This window comes from Berghia stephanieae, chromosome 3 (genome assembly GCF_034508935.2).
Source record: "Berghia stephanieae isolate SIO BIC M18660-M18661 chromosome 3, UCSD_Bste_1.3, whole genome shotgun sequence".
Classification (NCBI taxonomy): Eukaryota; Metazoa; Mollusca; class Gastropoda; order Nudibranchia; family Aeolidiidae; genus Berghia; species Berghia stephanieae.
In genome coordinates this window covers 51,203,441-51,220,218 of record NC_088362.1, presented here as the reverse complement: position 1 = coordinate 51,220,218, position 16,778 = coordinate 51,203,441, and the positions used below count along the sequence as shown (strand labels likewise).

At 36.4% G+C, this 16,778-nt stretch overlaps 1 protein-coding gene across 1 annotated transcript in view; it reads left to right on the top strand.

The window, feature by feature from the left end:
* Nucleotides 1-16,778, top strand: part of LOC144967957 (uncharacterized) — a 125,404-nt gene that overhangs the window by 73,128 nt on the left and 35,498 nt on the right. The window lies entirely within an intron of this gene.

Below are 16,778 nucleotides of genomic sequence, written 5' to 3'. Positions count from 1 at the left end.
TTTCCTTAGTGCTTCTCAAAACTCATTTATTTAAATTGTTTTCTTATTTGATTTTTTGTTTTTTTTTTGTTTTGTTTTTCTTTAACAAATTAATTTGTTAGTTCTTTTTTTTCCAATTCTTAAAGTAATTACCGCTGTATTTTTATTGCCAGACTAAATATTTTTGCAAAACAATGTAATTTTCTATTGTATTTCCTCTAATAAAACAAAACATTTTTATTCAAAAGTCAAGACTAAATAAATATATAAAATACAACCACCATTTTGGTTTTCTCAACACTTGAATTAGTATACGAGAAATACTCTTCTGAGAAAAGAGAGAGTTGAATTCTAACTAAGTTATAGAGGAAATAAAGACGTTTAAAGGAAGGGTGGGCAGATTCCGTACTTGCCCGTCCTGAAGCTAATACATACATTAGATAGTTCGTGATGAAGAGGCGGGAAGCTAGGGGTTGGTTGGGTAAGGAGTAAAGATAACACGGTCGTTATTGTCATAGTCTAACGAATGCATGAGGAGAGATTGGTAGCATTGTTTTGTCTTAATTGTATTGTATGAATTATTGGCGACAGCCTAAGATTAAATAAACTTTGTTTTTGTCTTTTTTTTACTATGGAACTGATACTTGTCATAGCAGACCTGCCTACTTGAAATAGGAAAATAAAAATCGTAGTTTTCAGGATTAATAAAATCCTAGATATTTTAACTACCCTTTAACAAAATCACCGGAATTTTCGTCTATTATAGGTATCAAATTTTTAAAAAAACGAGAAAAACTGATTGTAAACGTAATAATGATGGTGGTGGTAGTAATGATGATGGTAATACTATTATTGTTATTATTATCATTTGTTATTATTATTATTATTATTATTATTATTATTATTATTATTATTATTATTATTATTATTATTATTATTATTATTATTATTATTATTATTATTATTATTATTATTATTATTAATTATTATTATTATTATCATTATCATTATGATTATTATTATTATTATTATTATTATTATTATTATTATTATTATTATTATTATTATTATTATTATTATTATTATTATTATCATTATTATTATTATTATTGTACGTATTGGTGGGATTACGATTGTTTTTTAAATTTTTTTTTGTGTGGTTATTAATGGTATCAGTTCATTGTTTGGTTCCATTTATCATTTTTTTCCACTTTCATGTATGTTGTCATCAAATTGTATGATTTATTGGCGAAAGCCTAAGATTGAATAAACTTTGTATTATCGTATAGTAATCATCATTGTCGACGACATCGTCGTTGTCATCATAATCATCATCATCATCATTAACAACAACAACAACAACAACAACAACAACAACAACAACACCACCACCACCAACAACAACAACAACAACATTAACATTAACAACAAGTACTACAATAGCAATAAAAACAATATCAACATCATCATGTAATTTCCGTCATCGTCTCCACAACTATCATTCTAACCAACAGTACCACCAAAACCACGACCATAATTACATCCTCCCTCACCGTCTCCTCTTCCTCTTCCTCCTCCTCCTCTTCCACCACCACCACCGCTACCACTATTCCAACCACTACCACCACCGGCACAATCATTCTAACCACCAAGAGAGCAGTAAAAATGATGCAAACTCGCGTCATATCGCTGTTGTTGCTTCTCGATTAAAACTTTACAGTTACTACGTACTACTGAAAACCAGTAATGTAACAGAAATATTAATCTCGCCGTTGAGGGATTAAAGCATCTCTTAAATTTTTCGAGTGAACGAAATGGACTTGTATTGTCAAGGTGTTGTCGCATTATGTCTCTTCGCTTTATTTTTTTGTTGTATTCTCTTTCGTGATTCATTTTTGATTACGTTTGGTATAATTAAAATCTACCTGTATTGTCATTTCATTGTGAATGTGATTATTTGTGGTTGAAATATTTTTTTTTAAGGTGAACAAAAAAAAAAAAAAAAAAAAAAAAAAAAATATATATATATATATATATATATATATATATATATATATATATATATATATATATATATATATATATATATATATATATATGACCGAATCATCTTTGCCCCACCACTATAAATAGGCTAGAACCGCCACTGACTTAACCACTCGGCCACTTCGCCCCGAAATAAGGCATAAATATGCCAATTGTATTGCATATTTACACAACTTCAACACGTGCGATGTGCACAACAATGTCTTGTTTATACCTTCAGCAAGTTATATGTAACCAAATATCCATTTGATGCAGTGCAAATAGATCGTTGTGTTCTATCTTTGTATTATCGCTCTTCTAACATCCTTCAAAAAAAATTGTAATATCGCCATGTGGTCTAGTGGTATGACACTCGCTTTCGGATCGGGAGGTCCTGGGTTCGAAACGCTCGGCGCACAGTTGAGTCCTAGGAAAAGGCTCGTTACTCACATTTTCTCGCTGTATTCAGGTGTAAAATGAGTACCTGGCCGATAACAGCGTTGACTATGTCGGTAAAAATGTAATATCGCCTACATGCGTCATGTCTCGTCCTACATGTTAAGTGTTGCTGTTGGCCAGGGATCCCTTGTAAAGCGATTTGAGCACGTTTAGTGGATATTGCTCAATATAAAAACTCAATTTTTTTGTTCATTTCATATGATCAGACTTTCATTCCACTGCCTCGACAGAAATATATGTAAAGAATACAGTGCAGAGATCAAGATGTTGCTTTAATTGTCAACGATCCAACTGTCTGCACTCTCAACATTGATTATATATTAAAGCACAATATCCACTAAACTTGCTCAAAGTGCTTTACAAAATCCCCTAGCCAACAGCAACACTTATCATATAAGACAAGACATGACGCCTGTCAGGCAATACTGTTAACGGTCAGTCAGGTACTCATTTTACTTCTGAGTAAGGTGAGAGAATGTGAGTAAAGAGCCTTTTTTCCATGGATTCAACTATACGCCGCTCGGAGCGGGACTCGAATCCACGACCTTCCGATCCGAAGGCGAGTGCTATACCACAAGACCACATAGCCGCACAATATATCAAATTATTATTCTCGATTTTTTCATCATTTTTTTTTTTTACTTAATCTAAATTATAATAAGATCACGGCATACAAATTATAGAATTCAACAACATAATTATCTTGCGGGTTTCTAAATTAAAATAGAACTATTAAAGGTGCCAGACAAAGCAAGAAAGAAAAATACAAGAAAAAACAATCCCAAAAAAATCAGCCGACTGGGGATCGAACCTCAGACCTTCTGATTCCCGGTCAGACGTGCTACCATTACACTTGTTCAGTTCTTTGTCTGAGACTGGTGCTTGCTCCTTAATTTCTTCATTTTATAGCTAGAGAAAAAAATAAGAAAAAGTACTATCTACTCAGTATCATACAAAGTAGAAATTGGAAACATTTGATATTTTGCAAGCAGCAAGAAGGAAACATTAATTTAATAATTACCAAGTTTAATCAAAAATCATTCAATGGTCAAGTGAAAGCAACAGGTTAATTCCGACGTTATGCAGGTCTGACATCCGAACTCACGTATGGGCCTAGTTTAACATTGTTGTAATGGACAATATTTGCGTCATTTTTTAAAAGATTTCCATTACAACAATGACACTATAAGGAATTGGGTTATCAGACCTGCAAATAAGTACACGTCGGTTTATCCATAAAACTGTGATTATCATTTAATTCTGGTCGTAAATGATTTAAGATAGATTTGAAATCTATCACAAAAACTTTTTCCTGACACTATTATCGGGCTCAGATCAGTATTCGACAGGGACACCACGCTTATTATCTGCACACTCTTACTGTTGAAGTTTTTATCTTTTAATCCTAGCAATTATTGATTCGCATCTGCCATGTTATTCATTATCCTTTCTATCAATCCTTATTTTGCCGTGCCAACCTGACAAAGCAAAATAAAAGCCTATTTGAAGTCTGTTGTTTACATGTGTTATGATGCCAAGGAGCCGATCTTTCAATAACGGAAGAGAAAATTAATGATAAAAGCAAACAAATCCAATAATCCTATGTTTTTCCTTCGTTAAATGGAACAATGCAATGCATTGAATATTTCTACAATCAAAGAACATTCAACAATCCATCAGCTTAAAGGCAAGAGGAAAGGCTGGAAATTTACCAGTTAACTGCCGCACTTTGGATAAACGCATATTTAAAAATTAGGCCTGGAAACTCGTCCCTCATATATCGATCGATTTAAATGACCGAAAACTATCAAACCTGGGAACTCGCGAGGTCTCCCTTAGAGTCCTAGGTTTAAGAGTTTTGTGATATTATAATATTTTGAAGGACGAGTTTTCTGACCAAATTTTTAAACAAGTGTATGTCCAAAGTACGACAGTTGACTGATTACACAGAGAGAATGGAAACAATAAGCCTCATTATTAAATCTCATTAAAGATAGGATGTCATTTTGCAACTGCATTACGTTATCAATGCGCATTCGCCGTGCATGGAATGAAAATGAATTTGAGTTTTGTAATGATGGCATTCAGATACGAGTACGGTTCATTGTATGATGATTTCAAATAGGGAATGAGATTAGCGGAAGAGTAGCGTCCCTTGATTGGACGTCACCTACAGAGAGAACGTCAATTTGGTTTTGAAGTGTCTCAAGCCGCTTTCACTGATACGACTATGTGGACTCGTGGTATGACACCTTCGGATCGGAAGGTCCTGGGTTCGAGTTCGGAGCGGCGCATAATTGAGTCCTTAAAGGCATTAATTTGGACAATTTCAGAGGCGATTTAGAAACAAAACTTTCTAAAAATTCAATGATTTCTCCAGACCAGTGGAATAGTTGTCTCATCGAAACGCTTGACAAACATGCGCCATTCCAAACAAGGACCGTCACCAACCGCAAGTATGCTCCGTGGTATACGTCGGACGTTAAAGAAGCTAAAACGAAGTGTCGGAGAGCAGAAAGACTGCTGAAAACATCAGGCCTTACGATTCATCGTGAAATGTTCAAGAACGCATTTCGTGCCTGAAAGATAACAATAAAAAAGGCAAAGACCACGTATTTTCTTTCAAAATTCGAAACTTCTAAATCTTGTAAACAATTATTTAACATCTGCAATGATCTACTTGGACGTGAAAGATGCACTTCATTACCATCTACAACCAATCAAAGAGACTTGCCAAACACATTTGTCAACTTTTTTAAAGACAAAATCCATAACATTCGTTCAGAACTAGATCGGCATGAACCATTTATAGATACAAATACATTCTGTGGTACCCCTTTAGACAAGTTCCAACCAGTTTCACCTAGTTTCATAAACGAGTTGATAAAAAAAGCCCCCATTAAATCCCGCGACCTTGATCCCCTACCAGCACAGCTTTTGGCCAGCTCCATCGATACATTATTACCATCCATTACATCAATCATAAATACATCCATACTGACTGGCGAAGTTCCATCGTGCTTTAAAAGTGCCCTCGTCAAACCACTTCTGAAGAAACCATCACTGGACCACAATATATTAAACAATTATCGTCCTGTATCAAATTTACCTTTTTTGTCCAAACTTTTGGAGAAGGTAGTTCTTACACAATTAACATCTCATCTTAAGAACAACAGTTTGGAACAACCCTTTCAGTCAGCCTACAAACATCAACACAGTACTAAAACGGCGCTTCTTAAAATCGTTAATGACTTGTTATGTAATGCTGATGCTAACAATATCAATGTATTATGCCTTTTAGATCTTTCAGCTGCCTTTGACACCATTGACCGTGACATTTTGTTAAGAAGACTAGAAAATACGTTCGGCATAAAAGGAATTGCCCTTAAATGGTTTGCATCATATTTACAGGATCGATGGCAGACTGTCGTGGTGAATGGTGTTCAGTCAGAACAAGTTTTACTAAATTTTGGAGTGCCACAAGGCTCTGTTCTTGGCCCTGTCCTTTTTACTGTATATATGCAGCCCCTTTCTAGTGTGATATCCAGATTCAATCTGAGTTATCATTTTTATGCAGATGATACGCAAATATATGATTCAGCACCTCTTAGTAATTTACAGTTCTTAATACAACGAATTACGAGCTGTTTTAATGAGATTAAATCTTGGATGTACCACAATAAGTTAAAATTAAATGATAGTAAAACTGAGATTTTAATGTGTGGAAGGCCGAGTATCCTTAAACAGGCAAATAAATCACCTATTACTCTCGGAAATAGCACAATAGAATTTTCAAATAAAGCAAAAAACCTTGGCATCATCATTGATAAAGATCTTTCCATGACAAGCCATGTGAATAACACCATACAATCTATGTACATAGAAATGAAAAAAATAAGCAAAATTTGTAATTTAATACCGAAGCATATAACAAAACTTTTAATTAATTCCCTGGTTTTATCTAAATTGGGCTATTGTAACTCCCTTTGGGCGAATTTAGCTAAAGTCAAAATTAGCAAACTTCAGGTTGCTCAAAATAACGCAGCCAGGCTCATTGTACGCAATAACAAAAAATACCCGTCAGCAACTCTTCTTCTCCGTGAGTTACATTGGCTTCCTGTGGAAAAAAGAGTTGCCTATAAGATTTGTACTGTTGTCTACAAATCCCTGAGCACGAACAGTCCCTCCTATATTAAAGACCTTCTAAACATATATGGCCCCAATAGAAACTTGAGGTCAAGCAATGACCGATCAATCCTTGTCAAACCTAAGCCATTGCGTAAAATAGGTGAACAGTCTTTTCAATTTTCGGCCCCCCATTTTTGGAACTCTCTCCCATTACACGTGAGATGCTCGGATTCGTTGACAACGTTCAAATCTCGCCTAAAGTTTTATCTTTTAACGTCATAATGTTGCAATATTATTTTCATATTTTGTTGTTGTTAAATTGAATTCGTCTCACGTTTCCTACACACTTGTCTCACTGTAATATGTTTTGTTTTATATCACTGTAAAGCGCTTAGAGCCTGTGACAACGGGGTAAAGCGCTATATAAATGCCATTTATTATTATTATTATTATTATTATTATTATTATTATTATTATTATTATTATTATTATTATTATTATTATTATTTTTATTATCATTATTATTATTATTATTATTATTATTATTATTATTATTATTATTATTATTATTATTATTATTATTATTATTATTATTATTATTATATTCTCACAGTACTCGGGGTGTAAAATAAGTATTTGGCCGTTAACAGCGTTGTCTCTGTCCGAGGAAATTGTAATATCGCCTAACAGGCGCCATGTCTCGTCCTACATGTTAAGTGTTGCTGTTGGCTAAGGACTCCTTGTAAAGCACTTTGAGCACATTTAAAAAATATTGCATTATATTAAAGCTCAAGTTTCTATTTTGCTTTTTTAAAACAACCTTAATCTTCGAATGACTATAAAACTACGATGACATTAGCAATGAGACGCTTGTCCTTTGCAATACACTTTCCGTAAAATCTAAATGACAATTTCTCAATAAACAGCTTGTTAGACAAAATGTCACAAAACAATTTGGCAACATAATATTATGTCTATAAGGGGCAACATGGCTCATTGGTGCGGTCTTTGCTTCGTATGCAAAAGGTACCGAGTTCGGTCACCCGCGCTGTGCTGTGTGGACTCGAGCAAGTCCTCACCCTCGCTGACGCCTGGGTTATTCTAGTCTTCCCTTGGTATTCCATAGAGAGACTAATTTCCCCTTGGGGATGAATCAAGGAAATGTTATGTATTTTTAAAAAATGTCTCCTGTCACAGCGAGTGGCTGTTTCAGACAATTTAGAACTGTATAGTTCAAACAAAAGCATTTTAAAAACACATCAATAAACAAAAACTCCTTAAGAACACGGCATCAAAATCCAATAATCGAATAGTCAAATCGTCAAGTTGATTGACTTGGAGAAGGACGAAGAGAAATATGGTGCTGGTGTCGTAAAATTGTGTTTTATCTAAATGTTTTTTTAAAAGAAAATAGAGTTGGGGGTCAAAATTACTTCGTACAGCCCATTTCAAAAGTTTGCCAAAGAACACAGAAATACTGGCAAATCTAAAAAAAATTACAAAACTACTTTTTACAGATTGATACACGATGAACTCACAAAATTAAAAAAAAGATTTAATAGTAATTCTATCCCCGTTAACTCAAATGATCATTTATAAAATTATATGCTATAGCGTAATGATGGTACCTATAGTGATATTATGTCATTTGACGTTGAGTTTCGTCATCTCGCTGCCCTTTTCCCAGATTTTTGAACTTTAAAAAAAATTGAGCTTTTATATAGAGCATATCCACTAAATGTGCTCAAAGCGCTTTATAAGGGGTGCCTCACCAACAGCAACATGTAGAACGAGACATGACGCATGACAGGCGATATTACATGTTTTCCAGGAGAGAGACAACGCCAGGTGCACATTTTACATCTGAGTACGGTGAGAGAATGTGAGTAATGAGCCTTTTCCAAGGACTCAACTATGCGCCGAGTGAGGCTCGAACTCAGGACCTTCCGATCCGAAAGCGAGTGTCATACCACTTGACCACATAGCCACACAGATTCATTTGCGCGCACCTCATCAGACTATATTATTACCGGACAGATTTTGATCGTTGATGACTAAAAACCTATGTCGTCGTCTCAATCTATCTTAATTTACACAGTAGTATAATTGGATTCAATAGTGTGATGTCACGTCGCCCAGCAACGGCGGTCATCGTGGTTCTAAACTTTTTATTCTTCATGCTGGCTAGAACTTTTCATATGTCTTATGATCAGAATGTGTAAAAGTCAAAACATGATCAGATTTATGGGTTTTTTTCCCCCCTCTGGATACGCTTTTATGCTCGTCAGAGAAATATTTCATAAGGGCGTCCGCCATGTTCCGATAGTTTAGAGCCAGTTGCTAAGTTACCATGCATCATGACGAGGGAAGTGACGTTACGACTGTTGAAGCGTATTACTTTTTAAAAAATGAGTGACTTGTCATAATAACCTGTTTCTCCGCAAATATTGCTGGTTCTCCATAAGTCTTTTTTTTTTTACTTCCTGATCTGAGTCAAGCAATTCTACCTCTTTGCAATTCTGTCGTTGTTTTAAAGAAACACCGTAAATGCAATGGTAACCAAATAGCACATAATATTGTGTTCTTCAATAAAATGGCAGAACTCCTGGATCAATAGAAGGTCAATAGAAAATTATGAATACCAAGTTATTTTTGAAATTTTCAATACAATAAGGTACCACTTAATTTTACAACATTTAGCACACTGATTTTGAGCACGGATTGGCGGCTTAATCAAATATTACTGTTACCGAATAATTAATTCGTTTTTTTTGAATATTGGATTGCGTTCATTTGGAGAGAATCGGAAGGAGCCCCAAACAAACATCGACTATCTGTGAGTTGCCCTCATCATCACATTCTATGAGAAACAACGCTCGGGTAAAGAATCAATGCCAATAAATATAACCCCCCTAGGATGTTATGGATTTGATTAGAATCAAAACATCGGGTTACTAAGCATGACGTCTGTATAGACGATGAATTAGTTCTGTTTACATAATATTGTGTCACTATTGACAGTGCAAAGATCAATGCTGGGAAGAATGTGTTGGCAAATGGAATTATTGCTGGTTAGCAAGTAGCATTGATATCAATAGAATCTGTATCCCCATGTGACGGGATTTTAGCCAGTTAACTGCCGCACTTTGGAAAGACACGTATTTTAAAATTTCACCAGAAAACTCTTTCTTTAAATATCGATCCATTTAAATAAAACTCGTCTTGCCAAAAAAAATAATTCTCAAACCTGGGACTTCACCAGGAAATTCTCTCAAACCAAACTAAAATATTTTTCATTACATAAAAAAGTAGTCCTTCAGAACCGTTCGGCCCATGGAGCCGGAGTTTGTCCCGGTTTCTATAGCGTGAAACGGACAATAGCATTTGTTCGCTACCCTTTGGATAGGACTCTAGTCTATCGCAAAGTACTTTCTGCCAGATCTAACAGACCCAGATACTCAATCACTGCTGGTTGAACGGGGAGATAAGAAAAAATCGACTACACCCGGGATCGATCTCGGTCGGTATGAGAGCCGAATGGTGGATTGGTCATACAGTAGAGCCACGCTCTTCCCGGCCAGGCGGAGTTGTCGTACCAGTTAGGTCGCGGCTTCGAGCCCCCATCGCCGTGAAAAAAAAAAATCTCTATTTGTCTTCTGGCACTTCCCTACTTACTTCATTTCTTGTTTTATCAACATAAGTGCCTGTTTGACCCACTCTTCTAAAGCGCTTTGGGCACGTTTAGTGAATATTGTATTATATAAATGCTCATTTAATTGTTTATTTTTTGGATACAATCAAAATATATCCCGAATTTTGTAGAGTTCAATCAACAGGCATTGATATTTCCTCGCTACCCATTGTACAGAACATTAGTCAAGTGCAAAGAACTTTCTAACAGATTAGACACACCCAGCACGCTGACCTTCTGTGACTTGTAAAGTACTCGAGCATATTGTGTTTCATTCAATAATGAAGCGCCATGAAAGACACAATGTGCAAGTCAATTACCAACATGGGTTTAAAAAACATATTATATCTTGTGAAAACCAGCTCGTAAACACCATAGAAGAAATAGGAAAGGCATTAGACATCAGCAAACGAATAGATCTGCTTTTCGAAGACATTTGATAGTGTGTCCCAAAGACGACTCCTAATACCGTGGAATTAAAAACATCGACCCAAAATGCCTCCAAAAGACAATTGATCAAGAAAATGACTCGGAACAGAACCATTATTTATTGGCTTGAAGAATGGCTCTGCGATAGACCCCAGGAAGTAGTTCTGGGTGGACATAAAAGTGAGAAATGCAACGTTCTATCGGGGGTACCTCACGTAACTGTTCTTGGGCCGCTCTGCTTTCTAACATTCATTAACGATTAAGGAAGAAACATATCAACTCTTACCGGGCTCAAACTGTTCGCCGATGACAGCCTCTTATTTCGTGTCAACGGAACCCTGAACGACAGAAATATTACAGAATGATCTTGACAATGGCACAAAACTTTCCACCCTGAAAAAAAATCCTTTCTAATTTCAATAACACACAAAAACCAGCTAATTATTGGGGATGATCTATCTCACGTTTCCATGTGCTCGAGGTCATTGATCTCATTGAAGTGTGTGGTCAAAATGACCGACATAATGAATAAAAATGTTCACAGTTTCAGAAATATCCAACCTCACAATTGGTCATTTTGCTGTTGATTGACTCATGTGTATGTTTACAATTTTCATAAACACAGCAGCGTGCTTACATTTATTGAGAACTGTCTAATCGTTGTACAGCAACAAATCATGTGATCGATGACTAGGTTGGACGAACACATGAATATAGATCGCTGCCATTATTATGACTACCAAATAAGAGGTCAGTTATTAAAACACAATACCCTACTTGGGAATCCAACTAAACAAATCACTAAAATGGGACCAGCATATGGATAATACTGTGGCAAAAGCAAATCGTAGGTGAATGAATATGCATACAATGATTTAGTCAGACATGTACTGGAATACGCGTGCACAGTATAGGATCCTTATTAGCAAGGCCACATCAAGAAAATCAAACATGTTCAAAGGGCAATTTCGAGGTTTGTCACCAACACATTACTCGCGCGAACCAGGATGCGTTACTGAGGCCCTTAAATGGTTGCAGTGGAGAGTAGGCGGACAGAGAAACACCTCCAAGTTCTCCACAGAACATCATAGTGCACCAAAACAGCAGTAACTTTACCACAATATTTTACAAAACAACACAGTACATTCACAAGAAATTATCAAAGCAGTAACTTCACCATTCCAACACAGAGAATCAACAGAGAATCAACACATATAAAAACATTTTTTCCCCAAGAACCATCAAACAGAAATCTTAGATATTACCAACAACAACAAATTTGATCAACTATTAGACATTTGGTTTTCAACTCAATGACAAAATAATGGAGAAAGTCACCACATAATTGTATAAAATCTGCAGAGATGTGTTTTTCACCGTTTGCAGCTAAAGACGTTGAACTTGATCTGAACTGGACTTGATAGGTCATAGAGATTTTTAAAAGTATTAATTCCGCTTGGGATTAAAACCATCCTTCTGCTTCGTAGGCGAGCGCTCTACGTGCAGTGCACAACTGACGCATTAAAAACCTTGCCATGTATTTTTAATGCGCGTCTGTATCAGGGCGTTTTATTGATGCTATGCGTTTAGGTAAAATACTTACAACATCCGCCTGCCGGAAAAAAAGCGTACCAACACACAAAACTGGGAACGTTTATAGTCTGATAAATATGATTCAATGAGAACCAATCACCAAGATGGCTGTCTAAAAACAATAAGAAAGAGCTGAATGACGTCATTTTCGTTTTTTCTATAAATTGGCGTGAGAATTCGCCTTCTATTTACTACCCCCCCCCACACACACACACACACATTTTTTCTTTTGCTCCTCAAAGAAAAAAAAAGGAAAAACCATTAAAAATACGGTGTAAAAGCGTTTTTAAAAATCGATAATAGGATACTCTTTCTGGCTGTTTGTTTACCAAATTATAATGGATTCTGTTCCCTTGTGGCCTGGTTGGAAGACATGCGGTGCGGTGGTGAAAGTGAAATTTATAGAGATAGAGCAAGAAAGATGTATATATACTTCATTTAGATGACCATACAGGTGTGTGTGTGTGTGTGTGTGTGTGTATGTGTGTATATATATACATATATATGTATATGCATATCGGATCAGAAGGTCCTGGGTTCGAGAGGTCTTTAGAAAAGGCTCTTTACTCACATTCTCTCACCGTACTCAGGTGTCAAATGAGTACCCGGCCGTTAACAGCGTTGTTCTGTCCGAAAAAAGGTAATATCGCTGAACAGACGTCATGTCTCATCCTTTATGTGAAGTGTTGCTGTTGGCCTGGGTCCTCTTGTAAAGCGCGTTGAGACTTCAAGTGGATATTGAGCTATATTAAAGTTCTCAATTTTAATTTTAATTTTAATAAAAGATAAAAAAATAGGATTTGGAAAAGGAAAACTCTCTTCGGATTCAAACGCTGTCCATTTAGGTGTGAGTTGAACGCTTTACCAAATTCTTCCATTCAAATAAATAATAATAATATGGCTGCGCAGTCTCTGTGGACGCATGCCGTGAATGTGTGCGCCACTTCGAGTTTGTCAGTCTGTTTCTATTATCCAGTTAGTAATCTGCCTCCATAAATCTCTGTCTAGTGCAAATGTTCTTAGCTTTAGAATGACATTCAAATAAATGCTTGACATGAATTTCCATTCACATTATTGGAAAATAGAATGTACGTAAGTGTTCCTCTCTTTGCTTCCCTTGTGGAAAATATCGAATTGACCTGGAGAGAGAGGAAAAAAATACATATCTCGAGAATACATATATGTGTGTATGTCTGTGTTTGTATAAATCAGCAAGAAGTTTCCTATCTGTCAATCTTGATTGGCAAATATGGCTAATCCAAAGCTTGAAATTCGTGGAATTACCCGGCGCCATTACATGAATATTCATGCGGGTGGTTGGATGGGAATATCACCCTTGAATCATATACCTATGATGTTCGCATGGGTGTACGATCCGATAGTGATGTCGTTTCTTCTTCTCTTTACTAGCCTATCCTGCTTCTTTGGTTTGTGATTGTATTTTTGACAGGGGATATTTTTTTTTCTGTAAATCTTCTGCCTGTTTGTTCTTGGTTATTTATAATTTAGCTTATGATATCTTTAGGTTATGATTTTGATTTACATTTGTACTATTTTTGTTAGATTGCTTGTTTTTTTGTTTCAGCGGTCTCTCATATAACCTCAATTGTGTTGGAAGAGACCTAAAGCAACAAACAAACAAATGAATATTCATGTTGCCATACATTGACAAAACGCCTTTTTTTTTACTTTGACTAGAAATGTTCTACTTAAAATATACCGGAATTAAAATAAACTTCGACCAGTCCAAAGAAATATATTAAAGACTTCAAAGATGTCTCGAGTAAAACAATTTAATTTTTGGAAAGTTTGAAGTCATCCTAACCCGTCAATATTTTAGGTACCTAATGAATTTCTGTCAAAAAGTGAAAAGGTGATTTATCAATATACGCGTATGTACAGGCATTTCGTCGAGTTAGATTAGATTTATTTCCATGTCAATTGCATGCAGCCTATGCATCATGCTTGTCTTGACTCAAAAATCAGCAGTAATATATAATAAAATAATTGAGTTTTTATACAGCGCAATATCCATCTGACATGCTCAAAGCGCTGTTTACAAGAGGTTTGTAGCCAAAAGCAACACTTAACATCAAGGACGAGACATGGCGTCTCTTAGGCGATATTACATTTTTTTTCGGACAGAGACAACGCTGTTAGCAGCCAGATATTCAGTTTACACCTGAGTACGGTGTGAACAAGTGAGTAAAGAGCCTTTTCCAAGGACTCACTCAAAGCAAAAGTCGAACCCAGGACCTTCCGAGCCGAAGGCGTGTGTCATACCACTAGACCCGATGTGTACATACATTATATGCAGGCCTGACATCCGAATGCAATTATGGGCCTAGTTTAACGTTGTTGTAATAGGCAATTTTCTGAGTCATTTTTTTGTTGAGATTTCCATTACATCAATGAGCCAATAGTTGAGTTATCACAACCTGGAAATAAATGCACGTCGACTATACAACAACGCAGCACAAAGACATTATATGTATTAAAAGATCTCTCTCGTGCTTTGCAGAAAGTTTGTGACCAATCGTCTCGAAACTGTATTATGTCTGGGGGGAATACGGTGTTATAAATTTGATTTACGGTCACAACTATCAGACTTTGGTAAAGTTTGTATGCTAAAGGGCAGCGTGGCTCAGCGGTACGGTCTTTGCTTCGTAGCCGAAAGGTACCGAGTTCGATCACCCGCCGCTGCACTGTGTGGCCTTGATCAAGTCACATCGCCTTAGCTCAATTTGCGGCGCTGCACTGCGGCTGACGCCTGGGTTATTCCACTCTTCCCTTGGACGATGTACATGTCGGGAAGGGTAGAATAATACAAGTTCTTAGAGAAATAAAATGTAAATTTCACATTCCATTAATTTTGTAGCAGTTTTTTCACTACGATATGATACCGTTTTCAGACTATGGGTCACATATTTCTAGTGCAATGGCATTGAATGCTGTGCGTTTAGCCAAAAAGCTCACAGCATTCGCCAGCTGGGAATAACGTCCCATTACACGACACTGTGTATAACATTAAACGGTTATATTCTGACAGAACTTAGTGTCAACTACTCATAAAATTGGCCGGCTGACAACAATAACAAAGAACTGAGTGACGTCAATTCCGTTCTATTTATAGATAGAATGCGCTTGGCCAAGGAGTTCACAACATTGCCATCCGGAAGTATAACGAACCAACACACAAACTCTGTGTAACCATGAACTTTTATAGTCTGGTTAATACAGTTTAGTGAGAACAACTCACAAACGCGGATGGCAAAAACAATAGCAAAGGCCTGAGTGACGTCATCTGCATACTATCTATAGATAGAATGCGCTTGGCCAAGGAGTTCACAACATTGCCCGAGTGAGCATAGTTGTGTGCATGGAAAAGGCTTCTTCGTCAGAACTTTCTCAGCATTAAGCCTTGTGGTAGCAACGTTGTCTCTTGTTGAAAAGAAATAAGGACAGATGATAAACCTAACATGCTTCATGTCTTGTTTTACGTGTTCAGTGCTGTTGTTGTTGGCTTAGGAGTCCTTGGTAAGTGCTTTAAGTCCATTTAGTAAATATTACTAAATCAAAATAATATTTTGATGATGCATTTTCGGTGATTGTCCATTCTTAAAGCGCTTCACAGTGCTTCAATTAAACATCCATAAGTTCAAAATTAAACTATAAAATATACAACCATATAAATTCATTTAAGGAAGGTGTCTCTATATTATAATTTAGTGGATTCAAGTTACAACCCAATAGGGAATGAGATTAGCGGAAGAGTAGCATCCCTTGATTGGAAGTCACGAACGGAAAAGTTATTAGAGAGAGAACGTCATGTTGGTTGTGCGCCATGAGGCACTTCACCGAAAGAGAGACGCATGCGCAAAACCATTTTGACGTTCTCTCTGTAAGGTGACGTCCAATCAAGGGACGCTACTCTTCCGCTAATCTCATTCCCTATAGACCGGTTTCAAATCAATCGGGCCTTTCATACACCAAGCAGTAATTGGATAGCTGGTACAAAACAGAGTACCAGCTTTTTTTTTCAAAGGGTAACAAGCAATAGATCCATTATTTGTCACGTTAGTCTTTATCTTGTCACTTAGAATGCTGGGTTGGAATTGTTTTCAGGTTTATGTGCGGCTATGTGGTCTAGTGGTATGACACTCGCTTTCGGATCGGAAGGTCATGAGTTCGAGCCGCGCTCGGCGCATAGTTGAGTCCTTGGAAAAGGCTCTTTACTCACATTATCTCACCGTACTCAGGTGTAAAATGAGTACCTGGCCGTTAACAGCGTTGTCTTTGTCCGAAAAATTGTAATATCGGCTAACAGGCGTCATGTCCCGTCCTACACGTTAAATGTTGCTGTTGACCAGGGACCCCTTGTAAAGCGCTTTGATCACATTTAGTGGATAGTGCGCTATATAAAGCTCAATTTTTTTATTTAATTTTTTTTTTATTGCGTTTTAATATTTTGCAA